This window comes from Zalophus californianus, chromosome 10 (assembly GCF_009762305.2).
Source record: "Zalophus californianus isolate mZalCal1 chromosome 10, mZalCal1.pri.v2, whole genome shotgun sequence".
NCBI classification, from domain to species: Eukaryota; Metazoa; Chordata; class Mammalia; order Carnivora; family Otariidae; genus Zalophus; species Zalophus californianus.
This window is the reverse complement of record NC_045604.1, coordinates 88947646-88961552: the sequence shown is the minus strand read 5'-3', so window position 1 is coordinate 88961552 and position 13907 is coordinate 88947646. Positions and strand designations below refer to the sequence as shown.

Here is a 13907-nt window from a genome sequence, read left to right as displayed (position 1 = left end):
GCACCTGGAGATGGTAGAGTGCCATCACACTGAAGTTTTGCTGGACAAATTCCGCAGAAGAGGAAAGGGCAAAGATGTTGAAGCAGGTTACACGGGAGTGATTGTCAAGGTGAGCCACAGGGTCTAAGCTGGGCCAGAATGGGAATGGGACCAGGAAGAAATGAAGAATGAGTCAGTGGTAGAAGGCCAAAGGGATGGATAGAGGTTACGAAGAGGCAAAAGACTGTTCTCGAAGGGAGTCCTGCATCAGCATCACCTGCTAGCTTGTTAGAAATGCAGGATAGGGGCGCCTGGGTGGCTCAGTTGTTAAGCGTCTGCCTTCAGCTCAGGTCATGGTCCCAGGGTCCTGAGATCGAGCCCCGCTTCGGGCTCCCTGCTCCGCGGGAAACCTGCTTCTCCCTCTCCCACTCCCCCCAGCTTGTGTTCCCTTTCTCGCTATGTTTCTCTCTGTCAAATAAATAAATAAAATCTTTAAAAAAAAAAAAAATGCAGGACATCAGGTCCCATTTCAGATCTTCTGAATCCAAATCTGCATTTTAACAAGATCTTTCTGATTTGTGTGCACGTTAAAGATTGAGAAGCAAAGGGACACCTGGGTGGCTCAGTTGGTTAAGCATCTGACTTTTGATCTCAGCTCAGGTCTTGATGTCAGGGTGGTGAGTTCAAGCCCCACATTGGGCTCCACGCTGGGTATGGAGCCTACTTTTAAAAAAAAAAGATTGAGAAGCACAGGTCTAGAGTATCCTGTGGAGGAAAAATGGTGCTATTGTGGGCAAGGTGAGAAGGTAATGAACCCCAAAGTGTCCCTTTCAAAATAGATCTTGATTGAGCAAATTTCTTTTTTTTTTTTTTGCTCTGGTTTTTATCTTATTTTATTTTTAGTATGTAGAATTTCAAACATGTTAAAATTTAGTGAAATCCCGTATACCATCATAAACTTCAATAATTTTCAACTCATGGCCAATCTTGTTTTCTTTATATTGTCCCTCCCACCCAGCATTGTTTTGAGTCAATCTTAGACTAATGTAATTTCATCTGTATCATTATCTCATTCTCTCATTATTCTCATTATCAACCTCTAAAAGACAAGGACTCCCTTTTTAACCATAACGACTGTACCATCACCACATCCCAATAAAATCAAGAATAAATCCTTATTATCATCAGATAACCAGTTAATGCTCACATTATCTGCAATTGCCATATTATTTAATTTGTAATTTGTTCGATGAGTATCCAAATAAGGTCCACACATGGCAGTTGGTAACTATGTCTTTTAAGTCTTGTGTAAGTTATAGGTCCCAACTTCCTCTCTTTTTTTCCTTGACATTTTGAAGGTTTATTTATTTGAGAGAGAGAGAAGAAACAAGATGTATTGTTTTGAAGAAACAAGATGATTTGTCCTCTAGATTTTCCCAAAGTCTAGACTTTGCTGATTGTTTACTCATGGTATCATTTAATATGTTCTGCTATCCTTTATTTATATTCTCTATAAACTGGTAATTAGACCTAAAGGGAATTGCTTTTGAAAAAACTTTATAGTGAAATATATCCCACATAAAACATGTATAAAATATATATGTGCAGCTTAAAGAATAAAAATACCCTCATAACAACCACCTCCTGCCTTAGAAACTTTCCAGAAATATCCCTCTTCATCTTCCCTAGAGATAACTTTTATCTTGACTTTTGCAATAATTTTTCTGCTGCTTTTTTCCATATATGTGTGCATCCCTAAGCAATATATTATTTCATTTTTCCAACTTTGTGAGTTGTATATAAATGTAATCACACCACAGACATTCTTCTGTGGCATGTATCTTGCATGATATTTTTATTTCTGAGATTCATTCATGTCTATATTTGTAGTTATGGTTCATTCATTTTCATTGGCTTATAGTAATCAACCACGTGAATGTTTTACGATTTATTCATTCTACTCTTGGTGGGCATTTGGTTCCCCCCTCAACCCCACTTTGGAGGTATTATGAATAATGCTGCTATGAACATTCTTGTACATATCTTGTGTCCTTGTGCAAGAATTCCCCTAGGTATATACCTAGAAGTGAAAATGCTGGATCATGGGGGCATCTGGGTGGCTCAGTCGGTTAAGTATTTACCTTCAGCTCAGGTCATGATCCTCGGGTCCTGGGATTGAACCCTGCATCACATCGAGCTCCCTGCTCAGTGGGGAGACTGCTTCTCCCTCTCCCTCTGCCGCTCCCCCTGCTTGCTCACTCTCTCTCTCAAATAAATAAATAAAATCTTAAAAAAAAAAAAAAAAGAAAATGCTGGATCATGGAGTATGCCTCAGTTCAACTTTACAAGAAACTGCTAAACCATTTTCTGCAAGCTGATTTTGTTCCTTTCCAATCCTTATACCTTCTAATTTCTTTTTGTTGCCTCATTGTACCAGCTAAATCCTTAATACAATATAATAGAAATGGTGAAAGAAATTCTTGTCTCATTTTGATCTCAAAGGGAAAGCATTCAACATTACACAGTTAGGTAACATGTTTGCTGAAGGGGTTTTTTAAAGGTTTGTATGTGTGTGTGTTTATCAGATTAAGAAAATTCCTGTTTCTCCTTTGCTCAGTTTTGTTTAACCATTAATGGTTTTTGAACTTTATCAAACACTTTTTCTGTGTCTTTTGAGATAATAAAATGATTTCCTATTTTCATTCTTTTAGTATAGTGAATTATGTTGATTTTCTTTTTTCCCAGCTTTATTGACATACTATTAACATAAGCTATGTAGGTGTAAGGTGTACAGTGTAATGATTTGATACACACATAGATTGTGAAATGATTGCCACAATAAGGTTAGTAAACACCTCCATTCTCTCTCATAATTTTGTTTTTGTATTTGTGGTGATAACATTTAAGATCTAATCTCTTAACAACTAATAGTAATATAGTATTGTTAGTTGTCGTCATCATACTGTACATTAGATTCCTGGAACTTAGAGTTGTAAGTTTATCCTCTTTGACCAACATCTCGCTCATTTTCCCTGCCACCCCCCACCCCACCCCAGGCCGTGGCAACCACCATTTTACTCTCTGTTTCTATGAGTTCAGATTTTTTAGATCCCACATGTAAGTGAGAAAATACCATATTTGTGTTTCTCTGTCTGACTTATTTCACTTGGCCCTCAGGGTCCATCCATATTGTTACAAAATGCAGGATTTCCTTCTTTTTTATAGCTGAATAAGATCCCAGTGTATGTGTACGTATCACAGTTGATTTAGCTATTCATCCATCAGTGGACACTTATGTTGCTTCCATGTCTTGGCTATTGTGGATAATGCTGTAATGAATATGAGGGTGCAAATATCTCTTCAATATTGATTACATTTCCATCAAATATATACCCAGAAGCAGGATTACTGGATCATATGGTAGTTCTATTTTTAATTTTTTGAGGAACCTCTATAGCGTTTTCCACAGTGGCTGTACCAATTTACATTCCCACCATAGCATACCAGAGCTCCCTTTTCTCCACACCCTCCCCACCATTTGTTGTCTCTTGCCTTTTTGGAAATAGCCATTCTAACAGGAAAAGGTGATATCTCATTGTGGTTTTGATTTACATTCCTTTGATGATTAGTGATGTTGAGCATCTTTTCAGGTACCTGTTGGCCATCTGTATGTCTTCTTTGGGAAAACATCTATTCAAATCCTTTAATCAGATTTTTTTTCTATTGAGTTGTGGGAGGTCCTCATGTATTTGGGGTATTAACCCCTAACGGATAGATGATCTGCAAATATTTTCTCCCATTCTATAGGCTGCCTTTTCATTTTGCTGATTGTTGCTTTTGCTCTACAGAGGCTTTTTAGTTTGATGTAGTCCCACATGTTGATTTCTGCTTTTGTTACTTATACTTTGTTGTCATATCCTAAAAATCGTTGCTAAGATTAATGTCAAGGAGAATTTCCCCTATGTTTTCTTCTGGTACATTTTGGGCCTTCCATTTAAGTCTTTAATCCATTTCCGGAAAACTTTAGTGAGTACTGTTAAGACTGGGGTCCAATTTCATTCTTTTGCATGTAAATATCCAGTTTTCCCAGTACCATTTATTGAAGAGGCTATCATTTCCCTATTAAGTATTCTTGACTCCCTTCTCATGTATTACTTGCCTGTATATGTGTGGGTTTATTCCTGGGCTCTCGTGCTATCCCACTGGTTTGTTTGCTTCTAAACATACTTCTATGACCATACTATTTTGATTACTACAGCTCTGTAATAAATCTTGACATCAAGAAGTATGTTTTGGTCTTCCAGCTTTGTTCTTCTTTCCCAGGATTGCTTTAGCTATTCAGGGTCTTTTGTGGTTCTGTATACATTTTCGGATTTTTTCAATTTCTGTAAAAAATGGCCACTGAGGTTTTGATAGGGATTGCTTTGAATCTACAGATGGATAGTATGGACATTTTAATAACAATAATTCTTCCAGTTCATGTGCATGGGATATATTTCATTTGTGTCCTCTTCAGTCTTTTTCATCAGTGTCTTTTTTTTTTTAAAGATTCCATTTATTTATTTGACAGAGACACAGCAAAAGAGGTAGCACAAGCAGGGGGAGTGGGAAAGGGAGAAGCAGGCTTCCCAGGGAGCAGGGAGTCCAATGCAGGGCTCGATCCCAGGACCCCGGGATCATGAGCTGAGCCGAAGGCAGACGCTTAATGACTGAGCCACCCAGGCGCCCCATCAGTGTCTTGTAATTTGCAGCAAACAGGTGTTTTATCTCCTTGCTTAAAATTTATTCCTAAGTATATTACTGTTTTTGATGCCATTTTATTTTTTAAAGATTTTATTTATTTATTTGTCAGAGACAAAGAGAACACAGGCAGGGGTAGCAACAGGCAGAGGGAGAAGCAGGCTCCCCACTGAGCAGGGAGCCCTTTGCAGGACTGGTGTCATGACCTCAGCTGAAGGTAGATGCTTAACCAACTGAACCACCCAGGCGTTCCTTCTGATGCCATTTTAAATGGGATTTTTTTTTTCCCAGATGGTTTGCTGCTACTGTATAGAAAAGCAACTGATGTTTATAAAATTGGTTTTGTATCCTGCAACCTTACAGAATTCATTTATTAGTTCTGATGGGTTTTTTTGTGGAGTCTTTAGGATTTTCTATGTATAAGATCATAACATCGTCAAGGACGGTTTACTTCTTTCTCTCTGATTTAGATGCTGTTTATTTCTTTTTCTTGCCTAGTTGGTCTGGCTAGGACTTCCAGTACTATGTTGAACAGGAGTATTGAGAGTGGGCACCTTTCTTTTGTTCCTGATCTTAGTGAGAAATCAACCTTTCATTGTTGAATATGGTGTGGGTTTGTCATATAGGACCTTTATTATGTTGAGGTATGTTCATTCCTTCTATACCCAATTTGTTGAGAGTTCTTATCATGAAAGGATGTTGAGTTTTGTCAAATACTTTTCTTCATCTATTGAGATGACCATATGATATTTATCTTTCATTCTGTTAATGTGGTATTCACATTTATCAGTTTGCAACCCAGGAATGAACCTCACTTGATCGTGTTGTACAATCATTTCAATATGCTGAATTCATTTTGCTGGTATTTTGATGAGGATATCTATATTCATTAGGAATATGGGTTTTTAGTTTACTTTTCTTGTGTTGTCCTTATCTGGCTTTGGTATCAGAGTAGTGCTGGACTCAAAAAATGAGTTTGGGAGTGTCCCTTCCTCTTCAATTTTTGGGAAGAGTTTGAAAAGGATTGATGTAAATTCCTCTTTAAATATTTGTTAGAATTCACCAGTGAAGCCATCTGGTGCTGGGCTTTTCTCTCTTGGGAGGTTTTAAATTATCGATTCAATCTCCTTACTTGTTTTTGGTCTATTCATATTTTCTATTTCTTCATGATTCAGTCTTGATAGGTTGTATGTTTCTAGGAATTTATCCATTTTTTCTGGATTATCCCATTTGTTGGCATATAATCGTTCATAGTAGTCTCTTATGATCGTTTGTATTACTGTGGTGTTAGTTGTAATGTCTCCTCTTTCATTTCTGATTTTAGTCATTTGGGTCCTTTCTTTTTTTCCATGTCTGGTCAAAGGTTTGTCAATTTGTTTATCTTTTTAAAAAAAAAAAAACTAGCTGTTAATTTGGTTGATCTTTTCTATTGTCTTTCCTCTATTTCATATATTTCTGCTCTGATCTTTGTTATGTCCTTTCTGCTAACCTTGGGCTTAGTTACTTCTTCTAGTACCTTAAGGGGTAAAGTTAGGTTTTTTATTTGTGATTTTTGTTGTTGTATTCGGGTCCTGTCATTTTAATCAGGATTGCCATGAAAAGCAATGACCTCAGCTAGCCACTTTGCCGTCCTTCTCCACCTAACCCTCACCCCCCTTCATACGCACACAGCACAGGAACCCAAAGACGCCCCTCTCCCCTCCATTCTCCCTATTCCTTTTAGGGGAAGAAATGTCACTATACAGCATGAAACAGGATGAATAAAAATATCTTTATGAAGAGTTTTGTTGTGCTACGATCTTAGGGGAGAGTCAAAGGCAGAGTTGAGGGTGGGCGAAGTTCAGGAATCTCTTAGAGACCAGAACTTTTTTTCAGGGGCACAGAACCCATAGTTTGCTCAAAAAAGAGCCTATGTCTGAGAGGGCAGGGGGCAGGCTGGGCTAGGCTGAAAGTTTTTCTCAAGAGTATTGTGAGGATAAGGGCACCTTAAAATCCATTCTCCTTCCTCTTTCCATACCTTCCCCAGTTTCCAGGTAGAAGAGTAGGGGTCTCCTGAGCAGGGAATACTCACAGTTCTCTTAGGATTTCATCTGTGATTCCCAGGGTGGGCAGTGAGTAGGGCTTATCCCCTGGTCTGTCTGACCTCTTTCCCCAGCTCAGGATTTTTTGTGTTTGCCTGTGAGCACCAAGTCCTGCAGGATGTCAGATGGTGATACAATTTCCTTGACGGCATCATTCTTATCCACCACTACAAATAGGTAAATCTCTGGTTCCACCAGCCTGTTGATGATGGGTCTCCAAACTCTCATGCACTTGAGGACATTTTTAAAGATTTTATTTATCTATTTATTTGAGAGAGAGTGTGTGTGCGTGTGCATGCATGTGAGTGGTGGGAGGAGCAGAGGGGAAGGGAGAGGAAAAGGGGAAAGAATCTCCTGCAGACTCCATGCTCAGAATGGAGCCTGTTGCAGGGCTCGATCTCACAACCCTGAGAACATGACCTGAGCCGAAACCAAAATCAGACACTTAATTGACTGAACCACCCAGGAGCCCCAAGGACACGTTTAAAGTAATGTGATCAACACTGTAGAGCTTTGGTCACTGACACATCTAGGTTATTGTAGGTCTTTTCTGCTGCCAACTTGATAACATAAAACTTGGAGTAGATGTCCACCACACGCTCTTTCTCATCCACCACTGGCAGGGCTGAAAATCAGTGCCGTATAAAATGCCTAGAGGGCGCCTGGGTGGCTCAGTTGGTTAAGCGACTGCCTTTGGCTCAGGTCATGATCCTGGAGTCCTGGGATCGAGTCCCGCATCGGGCTCCCTGCTCAGCGGGGATCTGCTTCTCCCTCTGACCCTCCCCCCTCTCATGCTCTCTCTCTATCTCTCATTCTCTCTCTCAAATAAATAAATAAAATCTTAAAATAAAATAAAATAAAATAAAATGCCTAGAGCCGGGGCGCCTGGGTGGCTCAGTCATTAAGTGTCCGCCTTCAGCTTGGGTCATGGTCCCAGGGTCCTGGGATCGAGCCCTGCATCAGTCTCCCTGCTCGGTAGGGAGACTGCTTCTCCCTCTCCCACTCCCCCTGCTTGTGTTCCCTCTCTCGCTGTGTCTCTCTCTGTCAAATAAATAAATAAAATCTTAAAAAAAAATGCCTAGAACCATGTAAACAGGGGTGGTAGTGTGACTCATAACAGTGTTGGCCTACGTGCTAATCTATAGCTCTTCCAGAGACTTAGACATGAACTCTGGCTTGGGAAACAGAGGCAAACAATTTGAAGAACTTGAGAAGGTTCTTATAGGTGAGGATATACAAGGTGTTGCCTGATTCCGGGTCAATAACTGGCAGCCTGTGGGTCTTATTTTGAATTAATGAAGAGACAGCATCAAACAAGCTGGTGTTAGAAGCAATGCAGACACGGGATTGAAGAAGTCCTGTGGGTATGCTTCCCTCCAGGTTTCTATCTTGCATTCTTATAGCTCATAGATCTATACCAAGACTGGTTTATTAGTAATAGTGCAGGATATTGATGAAATCCTTGATGGCCAGCATGCCCACAAAACTTTGCTTCTTACTTTCCCACTGCCCCATAAGGGACAGCTTATATACCATTAGTTGCCAAAGGGGGGAAGAAAAAAAAGTTTTCTTCATCAACAAGGAAATATTAAATATAAACAAACTGGAGCTTGTGGGAATCTGGTCATAGCTGTGATGAGACTTCATAAAAGAAGTGTATGTGCTATGGTTGGATTCTGGGGTCCTTTGAGGATGCTCATTTTCCAGAGCTGGAAGCTATCCCAAGAAGTGACCATCTCCTTTGCAAGAGACACTTGCTGGGTTCTTTTGCTTTAGGACGCGTGCTCTCTTTTTTCCACAATGAAGGCATTTATTGCTTTAAACTTCCCTCTCATAACTGCTTGTCTGCATCCCATGAGTTTGGTGTCTTGTGTTTCCATTTCACTTTGTATCAATATTTTTTTTTAAAGATTTTATTTATTTATTTGAGAGAGAGAGAATGAGAGATAGCACGAGAGGGAAGAGGGTCAGAGGGAGAAGCAGACTCCCTGCTGAGCAGGGAGCCCGATGTGGGACTCGATCCCGGGACTCCAGGATCATGACCTGAGCCGAAGGCAGCCGCTTAACCAACTGAGCCACCCAGGCACCCGTGTATCAAGATATTTTTTGATTTCCCTTTTGATTTCTTCTTTGACTCAGTGGTTGTTCAAGAGTGTGTTGTTTAATTTCCACATATTTGTGAATTTTCCAGTTTTCCTCTTGTAATTGATTTCTAGTTTCATACCATTGTGGTCAGAAAAGATATTTGGTATGATTTCAGTCACCTTGCATTTGCTAAGAATTGTTCTGTAACCGAACATATCTATCCTAGAGAATGTTCCATGTGCACTTCAGACGAATGTGTATTCTACTGCACATATTTGGGCTAAGGTATAGTTCAAGTCCAGTGTTTCTTTATTGATTTTCTGTCTGGATAAACACGTCTATGTTGTAAGTGAGCTCCTGAAGTCCCCTACTATTATTGTAGGGTTGTTTATTTCTCCCTTCAGATCTGTTAGTCTTTGCTTAGTATAATGTTTAGTTGCTCTGATGTTAAGTGCATATATTTACAATTGTTATATTCTCTTTATGAATTAACCCCTTTATCATTACATAATGACCTTTGTTGTTTCTTGTTACAATTTTTGACTTAAAGTCTATTTTGCTGATATAAATATAGCTACTCCTACTCGCTTTTGGTTTCCATTTGCATGAAATATATTTTTCTACCCCTTCACTTTGAGACTATGTATGTCCTTAAGGTTGAAGTGAGTCTCTTGTATGCAACATATGGTTGGGTTGTGTTTTTTAATCCATTCAGCCACTCTATGCCTTTTGATTGGAGAATTTAATCTATTTATAGTAGAGGTAATTATTGATAGGTAAATACTTATTAGTGCCATCTTGCTGTTTTCCGGTTGCTTTGTATTTCCCTTATTTATTTCTTCCTCTTTTGTTACCTTTCATTGTGAGTTGATGATTTTCTATAGTAGTAAGCTTTGATCGTCTTTACCTTTTGTGTGTCTACCATAGGTCTTTGTTTTGTGGTTATTATGAGAATTGTATAAAATGTCTCATAGACTTAGTCTACTTTAAGATGATAATTTACTTCGATCATATACAAAAATTCAACCCTCTTACTGCCCTCCCATATTTTATGTTTTTGATGTCACAATTTATCTCATTTATATTGTAGATCCACTAACATATTATGGTAGTGATAGTTACTTTTAATACTCTGTCCTTTAAACCCATATATTACAATTAAGTGATTAACACACAACCATATTACAGTATTAGTATTCTGAATTTGACTATATACTTCCCTTTACCAATATGTTTTATATTTGCATATATTTTCATGTTGCTAATTAATGTCCTTTCATTTCTGCTCCAAGAATTCCTTTCAGCATGTCTTGTAAGGCAGTTCTAGTGATGACGACCTCCCTCAACTTCTGTTTGTTTGGAAAAATCTTTATCTCTCCTTCATTTCTCAGAACAACTTTGCCAGGTAAATTATTCTTGGTTGGTAGTTTCTTTTTTTTTTTCTTTCAGCAATCTGAATATATCATTCCACTCTTTCCTGTCCTGCAAGGTCTCTGCTAAAAAATCTTCTATAGCCTTAGGGGGGTTCCCAGATATGTGAGAATTTTTTTTAATCTTGCTGCTTTAAAAATTCTTTTTCTTTGATTTTAGACAGTTTTATTATAAAGTGTCTTAGAGAAGATCATTTTGGGCTTAAATTTTAGGGTGACTTATTAACTTTTTGGATGTCCAAATCTCTATCCAGATTTGGGAAGTTCTCAGCCATTATTTCTTTAAATAAGCTTTCTGCCTCTTTTCCCCACTCTTCTCCTTCTGGGAATCCAGTAGTGCGTGGTTTCTTTGAATGTTATCACATAATTCATTTAGGCTTTCTTTATTCTTTTCCATTTTTTTTTCTTTTTGCTCCTCTGACTGAATGATTTCAAATGATCTGACGTCTAGATCATGAATTCTTTCTTCTGCTTTGTCGAGTCTGCTGTTGAGCTTTCTATTGATCTCTTCATTTTAGTTATTGTATTTGTCAGTTCTAGGATTTCTGTGTTGTTTTTTTTTTAATGGTTTCTATTTCTTGCTGAACTTCTCATTTTGTTCATGCGTTGTTTTCCTAATTTCATTTAGTTTTTTATCTGTGTTTTCTTGCAGTTCACACAATTTCTTTAAGAAGATTATTCTGAATTCTTTGTCAGACAGTTCCTAGATCTCCATTTCCTTAGGGTCAGTTGTTGGAGTTTTATTAGTTTCTTTTGGTGAGGTCATGTTTCCTTGATTATTCATGATCCTCGTGGTCTTGCTTTGGTGCCTGCACAAGTAAGGGAGTAGGCACCTCTTCCAGTCTTTACACTCCGGCTTCAACAGGCAAAACTTATCACTAGTTGGCCTCTCCAGAGATTCTGGGTGGGCCCTCTGGTGGTAACCATATGGGGGCTTATTATTGGAGTCCTTTGGTAGGCAGGCCATGCTTGCGTACATGGTGGTGGACTTGGATCTTGAGTCCACAGAGGCCATCCACGTGCTGGGGATCACTGAGGAGAGCCCAGCATCTGGATCCAGGTGGGCTAGTAGTACTTATCCAGAGAATGATTTGCAGACTTTTGATCTTCAGTAACGTAGTGCAAATATATATATATATATATATCCCAGCAGGTACACCAGATGACCCATTGGGTGGGGAATGAAAATAGTGGAACTTCTAATTATATTTATTCGTTACCTCATTTCTTTTAGTTTCCATTTCATGAATGTCTTTTAATATACTGAATGTTTCATACAATAATATGTATACATAAAATATAAATAAATACACACATTTGTGGGGGTGCAGGCCCAAAATATACACTGTTGAAGTGAGTGTTCAAATGAGTTTAGGGACCATGACTCCAAGCCACTACCTTCTACTTTCTCTTCTTACTGATTAACTTACAGCTTTTTTTTTTTTTTTAAGATTTTATTTATTTGACAGAGAGAGACACAGCAAGAGAGGGAACACAAGCAGGGAGAGTGGGAGAGGGAGAAGCAGGCCCCTCACCAGGCAGGGAGCCCAGTGCAGGGCTCGATCCCAGGACCCTGGGTCCATGACCTGAGCCGAAGGCAGACACTTAACGATTGAGCCACACAGGTGCCCCACTTACAGCTTTCTTAATTACTAGCAGACCTGAAGATATATTCTTGCCACCTTGATAGAACTGTATTTTCTGAATATCTATAAAGCAATATCATCTACCAGAGATAGTGATTTTAGAAACTTTACCTCTTGTCATGGGTCTCACTCTCAGAGAGTAAATTAGAGAGGGTAAAACAGAATATATTTTCTGTGCCTCATGAAGTTAACTAGTTGCTGTTATAGACAACAGTGAGAATTAATTCTGTTCTCTGACCACCTGAGAATAACATTTTTAAGGTAAGGAATTACCTATTCATTGAGACATAAGTCAATAAGTGGAGTCAACTAATGATAGACCAGGGAACAATCAAATACAATGTAGTAAATTATGTTCTGTCATATTGTAATTCTTAATAACTCAGCTGTCACTCTAGACATTTTCGCATCTTTATTTGGAGAATGGAAAGAAATATAATGTAGGCTTTTACAGACAACGTAAAAATCCTGCGATGTGGGTGGAAGGAAAGAAGAAGATTCTTTACGAAGAAGATTCTTCAATGGGGTGCTGATGGGTGAGTGAGAGTTCACCAAGGTGACGAGGCAAGAAATGGAAGAGAACATCCCAGACAGAGGGAGCAAAGTGTGCACAAACGCAGATGGAAGATCACTGAGGAAGGGGAAGGAGTGTGGTGTGGCTGGAGCATACGGAGGCTGTGCGTGCTTGTGAGAGAGTGCGGGAAGGGGAGGTCAAAGAGGGGATGCCAAACAACATGGTCATTAAGAGTTAGACAAGCTTGGGACCAGATTCCTGCTCAGCGTCCTACTATCTCTGTGATCGTGAGCAAGTACCTCTGTAATACACAGAAATCCCTCTCTATATATGTACAGTAACAACGCTAGCACCTCCCTCCTAGGGTTGTTCTGAGTTTGAAGTAAGAGAATCCATTTGAAATGCTTAGATTGGCACTGACCACATGGTATCATTTAAGGCCTCAGTAAAGAGAAAGTATTGTTGTTATTGTCATTGTTATATGCCATACACATACACACACACGTACATATGCTAATAACTGTTAGATGTCTTATATACCACCTCAAAGAGCTCAAGCTTTTATCTTTTGGGTCAGTATTTCTAAAATGCGATCAAGTCTGTAAAACAAATGGTCTCCGAGTTGTTTGGCAGTTTCTGTGACATAAGCAGTAGGAAAATAGGTGCTTCAGAATGTTATACATTTGAAAAGGAAGAAAAATTATCAAGGACCGTTATGTTCCTAATAATGGTGCATGGGTGCCAATGGCTCAAAATGGTCAGACTCTTAGCAAGGTATAGTTAAAATTCAGTTACTAGGATATAGTTTATTTTAGCTATATCATTTGCCTCTTATTGTTTATGTGTGTAAAATTTGCATTTTTTGTTGTTACTATTATGTTTTGTTACAGTTCTGATGAACAAAAATAGATTAATGACTAAAGAGTGGTTCATTGAAGTGTAAAAGCAAAGATAAAAATAGTAGTACAAACACCGCAACTCAGAAGCGTAATTAGCAAACAAGACTCCAGGATCTGTTGGGACAAGAGCATCTGTGAATGTGAATGTGATGATTTCACCCAAGCAGCTGAAAGGCAAAGTGTGAATGGAAAATGTGGCTATGAATATCTAAAAACTGGGTTTTTTTTTTTTTTTTGAGCAAGGGATTTATCCCCCTCTTGTCTCCAATGTACACTCTATTAGAAAACTCTGTCAGAGAGTTTCATAATGCTTTCAGAGATGTCACATCATTTCTAAAATAGAATAACCTCTCTGGTCAACTGGTAGATTTTCCTGGACTATGTGCAAAATATTTTGTGGTATGAAATTGATAAATTTTATTTCTAAATGCAAAGAAGCCAGACAACAGCAACAACAGATGAAAGTCATGCTGTGGTCAAATGCTTATAAAGCCAGCCTCAAATTCAGGACAAATAAAATGCCGGGAGAGAAA

The 13907-nt window shown here is 38.7% G+C and overlaps 1 pseudogene; it reads right to left on the bottom strand.

The window, feature by feature from the left end:
- Nucleotides 1-6875: 6875 nt before the first annotated feature.
- LOC113932543 lies at nt 6876-8507 on the bottom strand (annotated as a pseudogene).
- Between the last annotated feature and the right edge of the window lie 5400 nt (nt 8508-13907).